Below are 18,415 nucleotides of genomic sequence, written 5' to 3'. Positions count from 1 at the left end.
TCTGTCGACTTCCACTGTCGAGTAGGGCCCTGGCTTGGTTCCCGTCTACCCGGACGTCCATCTCGTAGAGACCTTGGCATCTTGGTCCTTGCTCGGTCCTCATGAATCCGATCTCCATCGGCTCGGTGCCTCTCTTCCGGGGACAAAACCGGGCGATATGGCCCCACTCGCCACAGTCATAACATTGCGGTTGTCGGTATCCCGTGGACAACTGGGTGGATCGCGGGTCGGGACCGCTCCTCTTCTCCTCGGATCCAGAAGGGCGTCCTTCTGTTGCTCTCCATTTGGGAAGCCCTCCTTGCAGGCTCTTGGTTGGGAGGGGTTCCAATGGTGGCATTGGATTGCGAATGGGAGATCCGACTCTGAAGGGTGTACCTGTTCCCCCTGCCTTTTGGTAGGCCGACGCTATGTCCACCGCCTCAGATAAGGTGGGCCTGTGATGTTGCCGGACCCATCTTTGCATCGGAGGGGTTAGGGCCTCAATGAACTGCTCGAGGGTGACTTTATCTAAGACATCTTGGAGACCTGTTCCCGGTACTTGTAACCATTTCTCGGCGAGGTCCTTAACTCGGTAGAAGAGTTGTCGGGGGTTCTCACCCGGTTTGAGTTTAGTGTCGCGCAGCCTCATTCTGTAGGCCTCTTCGTCAAGTCCCAACCGGTCCAATACTGCTTTTTTGATTTCAGCGTAAGGCGTGGTTCCGTTTGGGTTAACGGCCTGGTAGGCACCTTGCATGATGCCAGACAAAAGGGGAGCAACATACTGGCCCCAGCGGTCCACCGGCCACTGAGCGTTTCGGGCGATTCTCTCGAATGTGGTGAAAAAGAAAGCCGGGTCTTCACCTTCCTTGAATTTTTGCAACACTGCGGAAGGGACCATGGGCTGGTTTCGGGTGCCGGTGACAGCATCCGTCTGGTGTTTTATCGTCTCTTGGTGTTTGTCTTGAGAAGTGGACTGCAGGGTACCTTGCAATTGTATGGCCTGCTGAAAGGCTTGGCGATCAGCGGTCGCCTGCTGGGCCTGAAGTTGGAAGAGCTTTTGTAACTGTTGTTGCCCTTCTGACAGTGTCTGTATTATCTTCTCCATCGCGTTCTCCTTAAATCCTGCCGACTATGCCACTTGTAGAAATCACGACAGTAGGCGAAGTGGAGTTTTGTAGACCTTTATTACACAATGTCCTAACCAAGGTAGTTGGACTCCAGGTTGACCCCACAGTTACTTCACTGTGAGTAAAAGGCACCAGGAGTTCCTCTTCTCTTTGAGGGTCTCCTACTCTCACGGACCCGGATAGGCCCACCAGTTGCTCTCACTCTCCTCTCCTTCTCCCTGCAAAAAGCAACCAAACCGCCATTAGGCCAGTCCCTTTTATACCTGGGGTTTGGAGGGAAAAAGGGCCAATCGGGGACAACTTCCCCACCTCCTCCTTTATTCTGGCTGCCTGACTCTAGCTTCCCCTCCCTGCTGTCAGCCCCACCCTCTCCATTGGCCCCGCCCCCCCAACATTGTGTCTCCCTCGAGGCATGTCTCCCGGAGGCCCGTCCTGCTTGAGGCCCCATGCTACCGTTCTGGGTCTGCCCTGCATGAGGTAAGGAGGGGGTTCTGGTTGGCTGCCACCGATGGGTCCTTGCCCAGCTGTCTGGCGCACCTCCGACGCCGAGCGGTCGGCACGAGTCGGGCTCTCTAGTTCCCGAGCCTCGCCGCCGCTGGAGGCCGCCGAGGTACGTTGGGCTCGCGGGTCTCCCAGCCGCAGCGCCAGTGAACCCGGTCCTTGTGGGCACACACGGCGCTGCGGCTGTGAGCACCCGCGGCGCCACGGCTGCAACGTCGGCACCGTCGCGGGACGCCGACAAGGCTCTCCCTTTAACAGGGACGCCTTCCCGGCGCCCGCGTTCTGTGCCGCACACGCCCGCGGCACAGCGGGCTCCTCTGGCCGTGCGTCCCGCTCTCCCTCTCCGTCCACCCTCACATCCCCACAACGACATAGCCCAAAACTACTCCTACAAAAATAATGTTATGCCACATGAGACAACTGGGAAATATTCACTCTCAGCTTGTGAAGGAAGCCTTGTAAAACTTACCAAACCCAGCCTAATGAATCATTTAAAGCTATCATTCACAGAGCCGATTCATGGAACAAATGTGCGCCGAAAATCTTGGTGCAAGCTGGCGCAAGCATGAAAAATGAAGCGCACGCGCACGTATGAGATTCATGGAAGCTCCTGTGTGAGTTTTTCCTGAAATGTGCGCCAAACCCGTGCGTGGCGCACACGTCATTGCAACATCCTGAACGCTGTGCGTGACGTGCACAGGGAAAGCGCATAAACGTCCGCGCATACAACAAAAAGGGGGCGGGACACGGGGGCGTAACACATGGAATGGGGAACGACGCGTGAAAAAGAAGGCATAACTGGGGAAGTACTGCAGGGAACTACACGGAACGCCCACACGCACGCGAACAACCCGTATTCATGGATTCTAATACGGGAAACCCGTGCACGGCAAAAGACGCGCATAGGCGTCAACACTTCCGCCACACAAAGCCAGGCCCACATCCCCAACCACAGGCACGGGCGCTGCCTATGGGAGGGGATAGAGCACGTGGCGAGGAAGCCCAGCCCCAGCTTGTGGCCACATTTTTCACCTAAACTCCCACCCCTGCGGAGTGCACACAGGCCTTACACATACCAGGTGACAATCGATGATGACAAAGAGACAGTCAACTGTCACAACCTTACCACCCTGAGAATGTTGCCATGGAAGTGCCACATTGTGTGTATCCCTAGCTACTTAAACATAAGCAATCCTGTGTGACAAAAAGGCACACATGCAAGGTGTAAATCACACAGACCTGCAAAACAGGCCATGACTATCACTGGTATGTCACCCAAACCCTCCCAAACCACAACATGATATGGGAAGCAATAGCTATACACCAACACAGTACCCATAAGGTACACATTGACATGTGAAAAATGTAAAGTGGCATCACACAATGATGCCTGACATGGAATCAGATGCAATGACTGACCAACAACCTCCCACCCAAAATAAGTCATACCCAAATGCATTACAACAGTTGTAGTTGTAACATAGCAATGAATGTCTGTCTACATGCACATTGTGCATTGCAAAATAAACACTGCAGCTTCTGTGTGCCGTGTCCATCTCCTGCAACACACTGCTCAGCGCACAGCATAGTGAACAGCCATTGTGTGTGACGCACACCCTGAGCATCACATCTAAGCGCCAAACTACATCAAAAAGCAAATTACGCATGTACAGGATCCACAAATGGTCATAGATCATGTGCTGCAGCGACACAGTGGGCACCAGAAGGCAAACAGAGTGTACATGTGGACATGGAAGGGTGGTTGTACATGTAGTGGATCATAGTGCGAGTGTGTGGATCAGTAGGGACATGCACTCAATATATGCATGTGCAATCAAGTGACCATCAGTTTCCTCTACACATCACATGTGAACATTGACCATGTGTACACCCCAGCATGTCAAGCCACAACTATTCCCTCACACCTGAAAGGTGAACACAACACATGACCAGGCATTGATCAGTAGAATACATCATGTACATAGGATACTGCAATTACAATGTCAGGGTGCGCATCACACTGTAGGGCAAGGCAACTGTCAACAACAAAACACCCCCCTCCCTCAGAAATCACCATGACCCACTGAACAACTGCACCTGGGTTATGTAGCCTTCATCCTTGAAGTTCACCTGGCCACAGGATCACCCTTCCCCTTTGCCACCATCTCCCGCCTTGTGTGTAAAAAGTGTCCAGCACCCTCAGAGGGCACCTTGACTTGCAAAAACAGCAAATCAAAGAGAACTCAAAGCAGGCCAACACAGAAGCCAAGCAAAAAGCCTACAGGCAGCAAAACAAACCAGAAGAGCCTCCAGTAGATGACTTGAAGTAGCAGTACGTCACAAAGCCCAAGTACTACCACAATGACGTAACAACCAAGGTATCACAGTAAAACAATGTCACAACAAGATGTGTACCATGTGTGGTACATAACAGAGAATGATGCACCACGAACTGATGTGTACTGTCACAGCTCCCGTGTACAGGCGCAGGAGTGGCACAAACCAACCACCCCCACCGTGGTCTGGGTGCCTGCAAGGTCAAACTCACACAGGCCTCTGAGACCCTGGTGGGGAAGGAGGGTCAGGGATATGCAGTCGGGACAGGCATTGCAATACTGGATGACCGGAATGAGGGGCAGGAAAGTAGGACATGCACAAAACTGTACTACTCACATTAACACATACACAAGTACACCAAACTTGATCATCATGCACATAGTACCAAATTACTCAAATGGAAGACAAAGAGAAACTTATTTCTGGGGTGGGTGCTGGCCTCCTGCCTGCGCACTCTCAGGTCCGGTAACAGGAGCAGTTCAATGCTGCAAAGAGAGCCACAGTTACTAATCTGTGCGTGCCCATAACACACAAACACACCACCATATATGCCCCAAAGTAACAAACTACTCTACAAACAAACAATCTGGTGTGGATGCTTCGTACCCATACTTAACATCACCCCTGTGATGGTTCATGCAAAGTCAATGCAGTAAGTCAGGCGCCGGTGGGTGCATGGCAAATGGAAGACCAATGTGTCACGATTCACACAACATGCAATGTTCCCTAGGTAAGCAGCCAGACGCATATAGCAAGGTATGACTTCAGAACAAGTCGTGTTCCACCTTGACCGAAATAAAGTAGGTAGTGCATGTGTCAGATTCTACATGGGAAAGAAATGCACTGCACACAAGTCTGTCCCTCGCTGTCTGTCCCTGTGAGTTGCTTCTTTCCATGTCTTGGAATGCTACATGGCTAATACAAGTGCCTCAATAGACCATGGTGGACCGGAGGGTATGTGCCACTGCCCCTGCAGGTGCCCCAGACAACTTTCCCATCAACTAGCCATTACTCCACCAACACATCTCAGCTGTATTGTGCGCTTCAACACCAATATTTGTCCAAGCTCACCGTCAGTGCTGCTACTAAGCATGCATGTGCAACTGGCCTGGTGAAAGGTTTGCTGCGCTGTGGCCCCCCTGTGCTGCCCACCTTGCCTGGAGTCCCTTGAAACACATCAGCTGTTTTTGGATGTATGAGCACAATCCCTGTGCCTTTGCTTGCGCACACATGCGCATGTCAGCACCACCAAACGTGTCCAGCTTCCAGATGTCCAATGGCCCATGTCTGCTGGCAAAGGTGGTCTGGAGGCTCATCCCCCTGCAGAAAGGACATGAAACACATGATTAATGCTTTAAAATCATCTGTGTGTGTCTCTTCAGGCATTGCATGACTGGACCATGTCAGAGACGTACATCAGAAATCACACCATCAGTGCATCTTTCACAGGCAAAGTGTGGAACACACTATCTACGGCATGAATTGCAACAAGCACATGTACAGTAAAGATAAGAAACATACTACACAATGCATAGCAATTAATGTACACATGAATCATGAAACCCCCCATCTAGTGAAAGAAGAACAGTGGTCAATAACACCCCTATCATCCCCACTAGGGGTGTTAACACATGTTGGACAGCAGCAGACATGCCACAGATATGACAGTCCAAAGCCCTTGTGTAATAGGCTGTTACACCGAACCATCCTTGAGAGCCCAGGGAAGCAGGAGTGGTATATGTGAGTCAAGGACCCCAAGCTGCAAACACATACACAAGACAAGCTTGAAGGGCCCAGCTGGAACAGACAGTGGATGCTTTCAAAAGCCACAAAGCACCACACCGTCACATGAAAGCACAATAAACATGCAATTTTAAACTATATTAACTAACTATGAAAAACCTACATTACCTAATTAAACTAACTATCAAATTGAAACTAAACTAACTAAACTAAAACAAAAATAAAAAATGGCCACATACGACCCAGGGGAGGAGGCACCCAGGAGGGGGGAGGTACAGGGTGCTGCTCAACACCCACATGCAATGATGTTGAGGAAAAAAAAATCTCCATGGGCTCAACGCCTGCACAGCCCGACCTATGTGGGAGATAAATTGTCGTCCGAGTCTGGCTCTTCCTGGAAAGCAGGACGTGACACAGGAGCCTGACCATGCCTAGCCGCAGCTTTCCCCTCGTCGGCAGCAAGTCTGCCGGACGGGTGAGCCTGGTTCTGTGTGGCAATGACACGTAGGTCTGCATGCAGAACCTCCCGTGATACACATGCTTCCTCTTGCAAGGTAGCATGTGTAACACGGAGTTCCTCCTGCAAGGCCTGGCTGGACAACTGCTGCACCTCCCGGCAAGCATGTAGCTGTTAAGACACCTACCTGGACTTCACACTGCTCTCGTCTCTGGACGTGGCAGGTGTATCCACGGTTCCGGCTCTGGCGACACGGCATCTCGCAGCGAGTCGGCGGTCAGCACATTCACTTGCGTGCGCGGACCTCGCGGGTAACCAGGAACGAGAAAGTAAGCTTGTGTTCCAAGCCTCGTTCTGTTTCCTGCTTGGCCACGACGCACACGCAAGCCCGCCAGCGCTCCAAGCCTCGTTGTCGTGCCAGACGCTGTAAATAGCGTACGGCTCTCTGAACTAATCGCGTCTTAACGCGGTTCGTTTCCTTGCTGACCGTAGCTTTGGTGCCTCTCGTTCTGCTCCAGTTTTCCCTGTTTCCTGGTCTGTGCCTGCCCTCCTGTCTGGTTCACTGGTTTCCTGGGGTTGGCTCCTTGATCCCTGTTTGGGTCCCAGCCTTGGTGGTTCTCCCTGCCTTCCTGCTCCCTTCCTGTCCTCCTTGACCCCCAATCCTTGTCTGGGGGGATTGGCTTCTGGTCCCTTGGTTGCCTCCTGGGGTCCTTTGGTTCCCTTTCTTACTGGGTTCCTGCCTTACCTCAGGTCCTTCCAGAGCCCTTGGGTTACTACCAATTGGACCCAATCTTCCTTGCTGTTTGGAAGCCTTCCTTGCCTGCCTGGCTAAGGGTACCAGTCCCCCCGGATCTTCGCCTGCCTCTTGAGAACTGTTTGTGGAACTTCCTGAAGATTCCAGTGTTTGGAGATTGATACTCAACTTGGACTGTAACCAGTTTGACACTTCCATCGACCTCTCTGTCAGTGCTTGCACTGTCCCGATGTCACGTTAATCCGCAGGGAGGTGTGTCTGTGGCGTCGGGAGGTGGTTCCCATATCCCTGTTCCACTAGGGTTGTGTTGGGGTTGCCTCCTTGCGTTACTTCCTCTTCACCCTGCTCTGAGACCTGACGGCCTGGCGTCACAGGCGCGAACAGCAACCGAAACCTCAGGTACGCAGCGCTCTAGGGACGCGCACCTTAACAGATTAAGACGCCTCACAACCAGTTCTGATTCAGAAATGAATGATACTGAGGAATTGAGGAATGAGGTTCGGGCCCTACGCGCCGCGATGACGGCACTGCACCAAGAGAATCTGGCCTTGCGTCAGCTGGTTGCTCAAGGGGCTACTTCTAGTACCCCGGCGGAGACAGTGATGGCTTAAACCAGTCCAGTAAAGTTTGATGGAGATCCTAGACGGGTGGCTGAATTTTGCAACCATTGTAGAATCCATTCTTTGTGTCGTCCTACGCATTTCAATCAGGATAAACCCAAGATTGGGTACATTTTGGGAAATTTAACTGGGAATGCATTGGCCTGGGCTACCCCTTTGGTGGTAGCCAAAAGCCCTGTTTTGGAGGATTTTGTGGCCTTTGAAAAGACCTTCCTGGAGGTGTTTCAGTCTCCCAACCTCGCTGCTACTGCTCAGAATCAGCCTGTGGACTTGAAACAAGGATCCAGTGATATCATTACTTATATCAGTCATTTTCGCCAATTGGCCACTGATTCACAATGGCCTGAAGTTACCCAGAAGACCCTTTTCCCTAGAGGATTGAGAGAGCAATATAAGGACGAACTACTTCATATTCCTGAACCAGAAACCTTGCAGTCACTTCAAGAGCAAGTGATGCGGATTGATCACAGATTGTCTGAGAGAAGGGGTGAGAGACGCCGTTTGGAAAGAATGGTTCCGAGATTCGTGCCAGTACCAGTCAAGTCATCCGGTTCTGCTGAATGAACCCCTGAACCCATGCAATTGGGAGCGGTGAGAGGACCCCTATCTGACGCCGAGAAGAAACGAAGACGAGACCTACGGTTGTGCCTGTACTGTGGGGCCTCTGGTCATTATCTCAGTACCTGTCCATTAAGACCACTTCGGAAGTCGGAAAACTAAACGGCCTATCGTGTATGGGGAAGGCGAAGATGGGCCTCTCTTCTTCTTCAGTCCTTCCTGAATACGTGCATGTCCGACAACCTATGCAACCAGTCATGCTCATGGCCTTGTCAATCAAGGGGCCTCATTACGACCCTGGCGCTAAGTGAAAAACGATGGCGGTAAATGGTTACCGCCATCGTTTTCCGCCAGGTCTGATCATGACCCGTGACCGTTAACTACGATGCCATTAGCGGCATCGTAGTTAACGCTGCCGCTAACTGCGCTAAGGGTGCACGCACGTGACCGGCCACACCGTACTTAGCGCCATGGCGGAAAGGTACGCAAATGCCGACCCAAGCGGACATGCACCTAACGCCATCACCCAGCCCGTTAAGTACCTTACCGCCATGGTGCTAATAACGCCATCGCGAACCAACCGTAAAGGGCCATGTTAAGTGAATGCAGCTGTCACAGGTGCACAGAAACAGCACAGGTGAAGGCAATACAGACTCAGGAAGTACAAAAAGAGCACACCCCACCCCTTCCCACACCCAGTCACACTCCACAATGATACCAATACGACTAGCAATGTTGGGGCTGGAGGACCTGATAGCAATGCATGTGCTACAACAGCAACAACAACAACAGGCAGCACAGAGGAGACGCAGGAGGAGAAGGAGGGCAAGGCAGGCCCAGCAAGCCCCACCAGCACAGCCAGTGCCACCACGCAGGCAGCCCCCAATCCCATGCATCAGAGCCAATCCATTCAACCTCACTGCTGAGCAGATCCACACCCTGTACCGTTTGGACCGGGACACCATCACCGCCATCGTAGACATGATACACAACGACATCGTCAGCATGATAGAAACTCCAACCGCCATCCCCCCCCTACTGAAGGTAGTGTCTGTACTCCACTTCCTGGCCACAGGCACCTACCAGCACACAGTGGGGCACCTGCATGGCATTTCACAACCATTATTCTCACGAACACTCATCCAAGTGCTCGATGCCCTCCTCAAGCACACAGACGACCACATCTCATTACCACGGACTGGCCAGGAGATTGCAAACACCAAAGTGGGTTTCCATGCACCAGCCGGCATACCCGGTTGCATTGGTGCCATCGACTGCACCCATGTGGAATTGGTGGTTCCACGTGCCATGGAGGTACCGTACCGCAACCGGAAACAGTTCCACTCAATCAACGTGCAAATGGTCTGTGACTCCAACAAGATCATCACACATTGTTGTGCCCGATTCCCCGGATCAACCCATGATTCTATGGTCCTGAGGAACTCCACAATACCACGCTACATGGAGCGACATGACATGAAGGGCCAAGATCCTGGCTACTCGGTGAGTCCAATGTCATGGAAGTGGGCAGGTGAATGACGGACCGATGCATACTCCACCTGGCTGAAAGGGGGGGGGATGATGCATACTCAACCTGGCTGAAAGGGGGGGGGATGATGCATACTCCACCTGGCTGAAAGGGGGGGGGATGATGCATACTCCACCTGGCTGAAAGGGGGGGGGGATGATGCATACTCCACCTGGCTGAAAGGGGGGGATGCATACGCCACCTGGCTGTGAGTAACACAGAGAACGGAGACAGAGGATGGGCACTCACAATGCACACAACCCCTCTGCATACATTGGGTGATGGCATGCAAAACAGGCCATGGGAGCCATGAGCATATACTGGTTGCATTGTGTGAATCAATTAGTGCATGTAGAAGTGAGCCAAAGTAACAGTTGGATGCAAGCCATGGTGGAACATCATGTTCTTGATCAGACAACATGACTGACACATACATTCTCGCCTACATACAGGTGATGCAGGCTATCCCCTGAAGAGGTGGCTCCTTACACCAGTCCGGAACCCGCAGAACCAGCACGAGGAGGACTTCAACCGTGCACATACACGTACTCGTGTGGTCATAGAGCAGACATTCGGCCTATTGAAGGCACGGTCCCGAAGCCTCAGCAGGTCTGGTGGGGCACTCGGGTATGGCCATGAGAAGGTGGCAAAGATCGTCATGGCATGTGTCATGCTACACAATATGTGTGTCAGACGGAATGTGCCCCTGCCCCCTGACGCAGAACTGCAACCACCTGACGATGAGGATGAGGAGGGTGCAGATGGGGCGGCACCCCATGGAGGAGGCGATGCACAGGAGGGGCGTGCAATGCGCCAAAGTATCATCGACCACTGCTTCTAGCACACACGGCTGGTGTGTATCACATGGTGACTGCACTTGGGGCACTGTGTGGCTCTGGGACATGCACACTGTGGACTGTACACCAATAAAGCACACATACGCAATGAAAATGTCCACACATTTCTTTTTCGGAAAGAAAAAAGTGTATTCAAACTATGAAACGTCGTGACACACCCCCTCCCACCTCCCCCCTGCACACCCCAACGCACCCCCCCACCTCCCCCCTGCACACCCCAACACACCCCCCCACCTCCCCCCTGGACACCCCAACACACCCCCCACCTCCCCCCTGCACACCCCAACACCCCCCCCCACCTCCCCCTGCACACCCCAACACACCCCCTCCCACCTCCCCCCTGCACACCCCAACACACCCCATGTAGGTGTCAACAGATGCCTGTGACAGTGGCCACAGGCTGTTACAAGCCCCCTCTCCCGGCCCCCGGGGCACCCCTGGCTGTGGAGCGCAGGTTACGTCCGGAACGTCGCACGGGGCTGCTCTGTGCAGAACTGGCAGTGGAGGATGTCCCTGCCTGCCCCCGTGCATGCACGTCCTGTAGGGTGTGGGTGAGCTCAGTGAGCGCACAGCGCAAGCCGGCAAGTTCAGCACAGATGTCCCTGGACATGGCCTGCATGGCATCCCTCAGGGTGGCAGTGCTCTGTGCTACTTCGGCCCTTAGGGTCTCCGTGGCCTGTTCAATGGTTGCCCTAGCCCCCACACATTCCGCGGCATGCTCAGTCAGCATCGTGGACAGTTGTTGCTGCCGTTCTGTGATGTCCTCGAGGGACTGCTGCCCCTGCTGGCCCATGGCCAGTGCTGGTGGTGGAATGGAGGGGCTGCTCCCCTCCTGTGGAGTGAGGACTGGGCATGGGGTGGAAGGCCACTCCTCTACCTCTGTGTGCCCCTGTGTGTGATCCTCATGGGGGCTGGCGTCTGAGAAACAGGGGGAATGTAGTAGGTCAGTGGGGCTTCTGACCTCGTGCTCCATGTCTGAGTCTGAACATGCAGCTATTGCAGCTGTCTCACCAATGTTGCTGCTGGACGCTGACCCGGTGCCTTCTGTGGCAGGCAATGTCGGTAGAGGTGGAGCAGCTGCTGCTGGCCTGCTGCCTACAGGGGTGCTTGCCGGTGGGACGTCCGGTATGCTTGCAGTGGGTCCTGCTTGTTGTGGGGTCTGCCTCACTGCAGCTGAGGTTGAGGGTGCGGGGACGGTATTGATGGCCTTTTTGGCTCTCTTCGTCGCAGGGGTGTCCTGGTCCTCGGGGTGTGAATCTGTGCCTGTGGTGGAGCAAAGGAGGGAGGGCGTTATTGATGGGTCTGCAGACTTTGGAATGACAATGATTGACATTATTCTGGTCAGTAGATGAGGCAGATTTCAGGCAGGGCCATGCAGGTTGTCTCCTTTTAGTGTGGAATGTGGATGCAGGTATGCGGGTGCCAGCAGTGTATACAGGGTGGTGCTCGCATGTGGCTATGGGCAGTGTTGAAATGTGTTGCATTTACACTGTAGGGCAACCTTGTGCTACACATGAATGGACTGCAGTGACTATGGCATGTCTTGTTTGAGGCACCTACCTTCATCGCCTGATGTCGGAGCTCCCCTTTCCATCCCTCCGACGCCTTCAATGGATTCCATGCCGATCGTGGTTGCACAGATCTCCTCCCACGGTTGGAGTTTTAGTGGGGATTCCGACCCTCCACCTGTACCCAGGGCAAGGTTGCGGTTTGCAGAGATGACGGCTCTGACCCGTATGCGTAGGTCATCCCAGCGCTTCCTGCACTGCTGTGGGGTGCGGGGTACGGTCCCCACCGCGCTGACGCGCTCGGCCACCAGGGCCCAGATGGCCTTCTTCTTCGCTATCGCTGTCCTGGTCATTTCCGGGGAGAAAACGACACCTGCGTTGTCTTGCAGGGTCTCCGCAAGCATGCAGAGTTCCTCCCGGCTGAATCTCTCCTGGCGCTGGCGGTCACATGCCTTCTTTACAACTTTAGGCATTTTCGGGTACTTGGATGGGTGGGTGATTGGTTGGGACAGGTGTCAGGGTTGGATCTGGTGTTGTTCGGTAGGATGGCAATGGATTGTGTTTTTAAAGATGGCCGACGTGCTGTTTCCCGTTCCGGCGCGATAACACTATTTCCGGTTCTGCTTTTTACGGCCGCCGCAAATTACGGTGGCCGATACTTACGGTGGGCGCTAATTACGGTGGCCGCTACTTACGGTGGCGGAAGTGCACCTTGCTCGCTTTATGATGCCGGTAGGGGCCTTTTCCGCCATGGCGTTAATTACATTACCGCCATGGCGTAATGCTCGTGCGCGATGGGTCGTAATGTGGCGCTCTTTACGCCATCGGCCCACGGCGTAAACGCTCATTACGCCATGGCGGTAATGACGGAAGATTACCGCCTGGGTCGTAATGAGGCCCAAGGTCTCTTGGCCAGGAAAATAATCCATTGAGGTACAGGGATTGTTGGATTGCAGAGCCTCTGGAAATTACATGGATATCGAATTTGCCACCAGAAATGGAATTGCCTTGCTCGAGAAGAATTGTGCCTCGGTGGTGAAAGTTATTGATGGTACCCCATTGTCTTCTGGTCCGGTCCATCAACATACTGAGACGCTGAGTCTGTGGATTGAGGAACATCACGAACAGATGTCCCTAGATGTCATTAAGACACCCTCATATCCAATCATTTTGGGATTGCCTTAGTTGTTACATCACAACCCCACATCAATTGGCAGACTCAGACCTTGGTTTTCTGTTCTGATCGTTGTGTGCAGGACTGTTGTGATACAGGGTCTTCTTCAACGCAACTATCGATTTCCACCCAGACTGAAGGTGAGGGTGTGTCTCGCTTACTCTCATTTTCGTCAATTCCCTCTAAGTACTCTGAATTTCATGAGGTTTTTTCTGAACCAAAGGACATTCCCTAACCACCTCACAGAACCTTTGATTGTGCCATCGACTTGTTACCCGACGCTGTGATCCCACATGCAAGGTGTATTCCCTGACAACCCAAGAAAAGGAGGTTTTGCAGGAGTATCTCGAGGACTGCCTTCGGAAAGGGTATATTACGCCCTCCAACTCACCGGCAGGATTCCCATTGTTTTTTGTGAAGAAGAAGGAGGGTACCCTGCACTCATGTGTTGATTATAGACAACTAAATGACATCACTAGAAAGGACCGATACCCACTTCCTTTGATTCGGTCCATTTTGGAATCTTTACACGAGGCACGAATATTCTCCAAGTTCGATCTTCACGGAGCTTACCATCTGGTACGGATAAAAACAGGGGATGAATGGAAGACGGCATTTAAGACACCAACTGGGCACTATGAATACCGAGTCATGCCCTTTGGGCTGTGTAATGCCCCAGCTGTCTTTCAGCGTCTAATGGATCATATATTTTCTGATTTGATCGGAACTTCGGTCTGCGTTTATTTGGATGACATTTTGGTGTTTTAAAAGGATCAAGAAGAACACATACTACATGTGAGGGAGGTCCTCTGGCAGCTACACAAGAGCAATCTTTATGCCAAGCTTGAGAAGTGCCTTTTCCACCAGGATCACATTGAATTCCTTGGTTATGTAATCAGTGCTTCGGGTATACACATGGATCCTGCCAAGGTTCGTGCAATTTTGGAATGGAGACCTCCCAGTGATAGACGTTCTCTTCAACGCTTTCTTGGATTTGTCAATTTCTATTGAAGATTCATTCAATTTTTCTCTCAATTATCTGCACCTTTATCCAGTCTGACCAGTATTAAGAAGACCTTTGTCTGGGGGCAGGAAGCTGCTGCTTCCTTTGAACGATTAAAGAAGGCCTTCAGTACTTCTCCCATATTACACCATCTTCAGGACAACCAGCTGTTTATTGTGGAAGCCGATGCTTCGGATTTTGCTGTGGGAGCTGTACTACTCTAGATGGACTCAAGTGTCGGGATGGAATTCCCTGTGGCTTACTACTCCAGAAAACTTACGGCGAGTGAACAGAATTATCCCGTTATTGAAAAGGAACTCCTGGCCATCAAGACTACTTTTGAAGAATGGCGTCATCATCTTCTTGGAGGACGCTTTCCAGTGGTAGTACGCACCGATCACCGAAACTTGCAATTTTTGCGTTCTCTTCAGTGCCGAACCTCCCATCAAGCTCGATGGGCCTTCTTCTTCTCACATTATGATTTCCATTTCACCTATGTACCTAGTAGCAGGAACTTGAAGGCGGATGCCCTTTATCGCTCCTTGGCCGATGATATCCAACATGAAGGTCAGAATCAATCTGTGATTGATCCAAAGCATTTTCTTCTGGCCCTTCCATCATTCCTGCATAGGGTGACACATGCGACCCTGACGGATCCTACTCGGGACACCTTGAAAAGACGTTACCAGATGAAGCAGAAGGACGGATTACTTTTTTTATCTGAACAGACTGTACTTACCTACTGAAGAGCTTCGTGAGACGATCCTACAGAGCCTTCGCGACTCCAAGATAGGGGGTCACTGTGGTATTCGGTCAACGCAAGAACTCATTTCTACACCTTTTTGGTGGCCTAAGTGGACTCTTCAAGTCAGACGTTATGTGGAATGCTGTCCCATCTGTGCTCAGGTCAAGGTCCCACACAAGAAATCCGTAGGCATGTTACATCCCACTGAAACCCTGCCTTTCCCTTGGCAAACCATTGCCACCGATTTCATTGTCGATCTTCCACCCTCCGAAGGTCATACCTGCATCATGGTTGTTGTCGATTGTTTTACCAAGTGGCTCACTTTATTCCCTTCTCAAGAATTCCAACGGCTGCCCAAGTAGCGCAAGCCTTTCTGCACAATGTATTCCGTCTGCATGGATTACCTGTCAAGATAATGTCTGATCGGGGTTCTCAATTTGTTTCTTCCTTTTGAGGACAATTGTGTCAACATCTAGGCATCCATAGAGCACTCAGTTCCGGACATCATCCACAAACCAATGGACAAACTGAAAGGACCAATCAGACTTTGGAACAGTACCTTCGTTGTTTTGCCAATGCTTCTCAAACCAATTGGATGTTGCATCTTGATTTGGCCGAAGTTGCATACAACAATTCCGTTCATTCCGCAACTGGACTGAGCCCTTTTTTCTGCTCCTTTGGTCTTCCTCCCAGGTTGCTGCCTTACGTACCAGTTCAATCCAGTATGGTTCCATCAGCTGATCGCTTGGTCACCGAGATTCAAGATCTGCAACATTGAGCGGCTGGCACCCTGGCTAAGGCACGTGAGAACATGAAGAGGCAGGCTGATAAGCATCGGAGTCTTGAGCCATCATTTCGGGTGGGGGATCTCATATGGTTATGCTCCAAACATTTGCCTGCTCGAAAAGTACCCTGAAATCGCCTCCCAAGTATTTGGGCCCCTTCCCGATTACCAAAGAAGTGTCCTCTGTAGCCTTTGAACTTGAGTTACCTGATTCTTGGAGGGTACATCCTGTTTTCCATATTTCACTATTGAAAGCCTATCGTCCAGATCTCTACAATCGGTTTTGTCCACGACCTGCTGCCATTGAGATCGAGAGTTCTCCTGAATTTGAAGTACAGGAAATATGTGATTCCTGTCTATTTACAGGTAAATTGCAGTATTTGGTTGATTGGAAGGGCTATCCCACCTGTGATCGTACTTGGGAACCTGTTGAGAATGTACATGCCCCCGTTTGGTGAAGGAGTTTTATTCCCGTTACCCTTGGAAACCGGGTTCCTCAGGTCTTTCTGGAGGAGGTTATGGTGTTAGAACACCTAACTGGACTTCACACTGCTCTCGTCTCCGGACCTGGCAGTTGTATCCACGGTTCGGGCTCTGGAGACACGGCATCTCGCAGCGAGTCGGCGGTCAGCGCATTCACTTGCGTGCGCGGACCTTGCGGGTAACCAGGAATGAGAAAGTAAGCATGTGTTCCAAGCCTCGTTCTGGTTCCCGCTTGGCCACGACACACGCGCAAGCCCGCCAGCGCTCCAAGCCTCGTTGTCGTGCCGGACACTGTAAATAGCGTCCGGCTCTCTGAACTAATCGCGTCTTAACGCGGTTTGTTTCCTTGCTGACTGTAGCTTTGGTGCCTCTCATTCTGCTCCAGTTTTCCCTGTTTCCTGGTCTGTGCCTGCCCTCCTGTCCGGTTCACTGGTTTCCTGGGGTTGGCTCCTTGATCCCTGTTTGGGTCCCAGCCTTCGTGGTTCTCCCTGCCTTCCTGCTCCCTTCCTGTCCTCCTTGACCCCCAATCCTTGTCTGGGGGGGATTGGCTTCTAGTCCCTTGGTTGCCTCCTGGGGTCCTTTGGTTCCCTTTCCTCCTGGGTTCCTGCCTTACCTCAGGTCCTTCCAGAGCCCTTGGGTTACTACCAATTGGACCCGATCTTCCTTGCTGTTTGGAAGCCTTCCTTGCCTGCCTGGCTGAGGGTACCAGCCCCCTGGATCTTCACCTGCCTCTTGAGAACTGTTTGTGGAACTTCCTGAAGATCCTCTCAGCCATTCCAGTGTTTGGAGATTGATACTCAACTTGGACTGTAACCAGTTTGAAACTTCCATCGACCTCCCTGTCAGTGCTTGCACTGTCCCGACGTCACATTAATCCACAGGGAGGTGTGTCTGTGGCGTCGGGAGGTGGTTCCCATCCATCCCTGTTCCACTAGGGTTGGGTTGGGGTTGCATCTTTGCGTTACTTCCTCTTCACCCTGCTCTGAGACCTGACGGCCTGGCGTCACCGGCGAGAATAGCAACCAAAACCTCAGGTACGCAGCACTCTAGGGACGCGCACCTTAACAGTAGCTCAGCCGAGATGGTATGCTCAAGCGGTGCAAACCTCTTCTCTGCCCGCTCCCTCTGGGACATCGGAAGGACACCCAGAGTGGATCTGAGGGAAGCATACTCCTGCCTCAGGGCCTCCATGTGTGCCTCTGCGTGAGCAGCAATTACTTGATGCAGAGACATTTCAGCCTGGTGTGCCCTGTCTGAGGCCGCCATGCCCAGCCTGAGCGAGCGGGCCTTGGACTGTGCCGCCTGCTGCTGGAGAAGCACCTGCCTAGCATTGGGGAGCACGGATTGGGCCACACGCTCCATGCTCTCAGCGATGTTCTCCATTGCTGCCCCCTGCCATTCAGAATTGGCAGTCATGTCTTGCTCCCACTCAGTATACCGCGGTTGCGCGCGGCGACCGCGTTGCTGGGCTTGACCCCTGCGGGACCCAAGGACTGGGTGTCCTCATTGTGTTGGCACCGCCCACGGCTGCACGACTACATGCCCCCGTCGACGTGATGGCCCAGGCACATCAGTGACTGGTGTGGAGGGTGACGCTGTGTCCCGATCCACCACAGGTGGAGGTTCCAACACTGTCTGACCCCTCAGTGCAGGTGTCGCAGACAGAGGAGTGCCCACATCAGAATCACTCACTGCTGACATATGGACCTGATGCACATCCAACTCGACATGGACGTCAGAGTGTTCATCAGGGCTGGACTCTTTGCCAGCCAGAGACAAGATGGACTGTAGTACATGTGGGTTTTCGTGGCCTACCACCCCACGACCCCCACTTGTTCCGGGTTGCTGTAGTGTTAACAACACTGTGCAGAGCATGACAACACCATCCTCTGGCTCAATTGCGTCATCATCTGAAAAGTAGAGAGAAAAAAGGTCACTACACATGTTAGAAGAAGCACACAACACATACACACACAGACATCACACAGACACCAAACACATGAAGCAGACATGTCACACACAAAATAGAACCTGCCATGCATGCTGGGTCAACTTGTCATTGCTTCTGTGATTAGGCATGTAGAAGGGTGTCAGTTTGCACAGAAGTGGGTCGATGCAGTGCAGCAACTTTGTACGTTACTCACTATCTACATGTACAAGTACTTCATGATGTGTGTCAGAAAATGTGAAGGCAGTGCAAGGTCAACTTCAGGCATCACGTGCAATGTGCATTCAATGGGTAGCATGGCTACAAGCA

Source organism: Ambystoma mexicanum, chromosome 2p (assembly GCF_040938575.1).
Source record: "Ambystoma mexicanum isolate Mex_15411 chromosome 2p, UKY_AmexF1_1, whole genome shotgun sequence".
Lineage (NCBI taxonomy): Eukaryota > Metazoa > Chordata > Amphibia > Caudata > Ambystomatidae > Ambystoma > Ambystoma mexicanum.
This window is presented reverse-complemented; position numbering follows the sequence as displayed.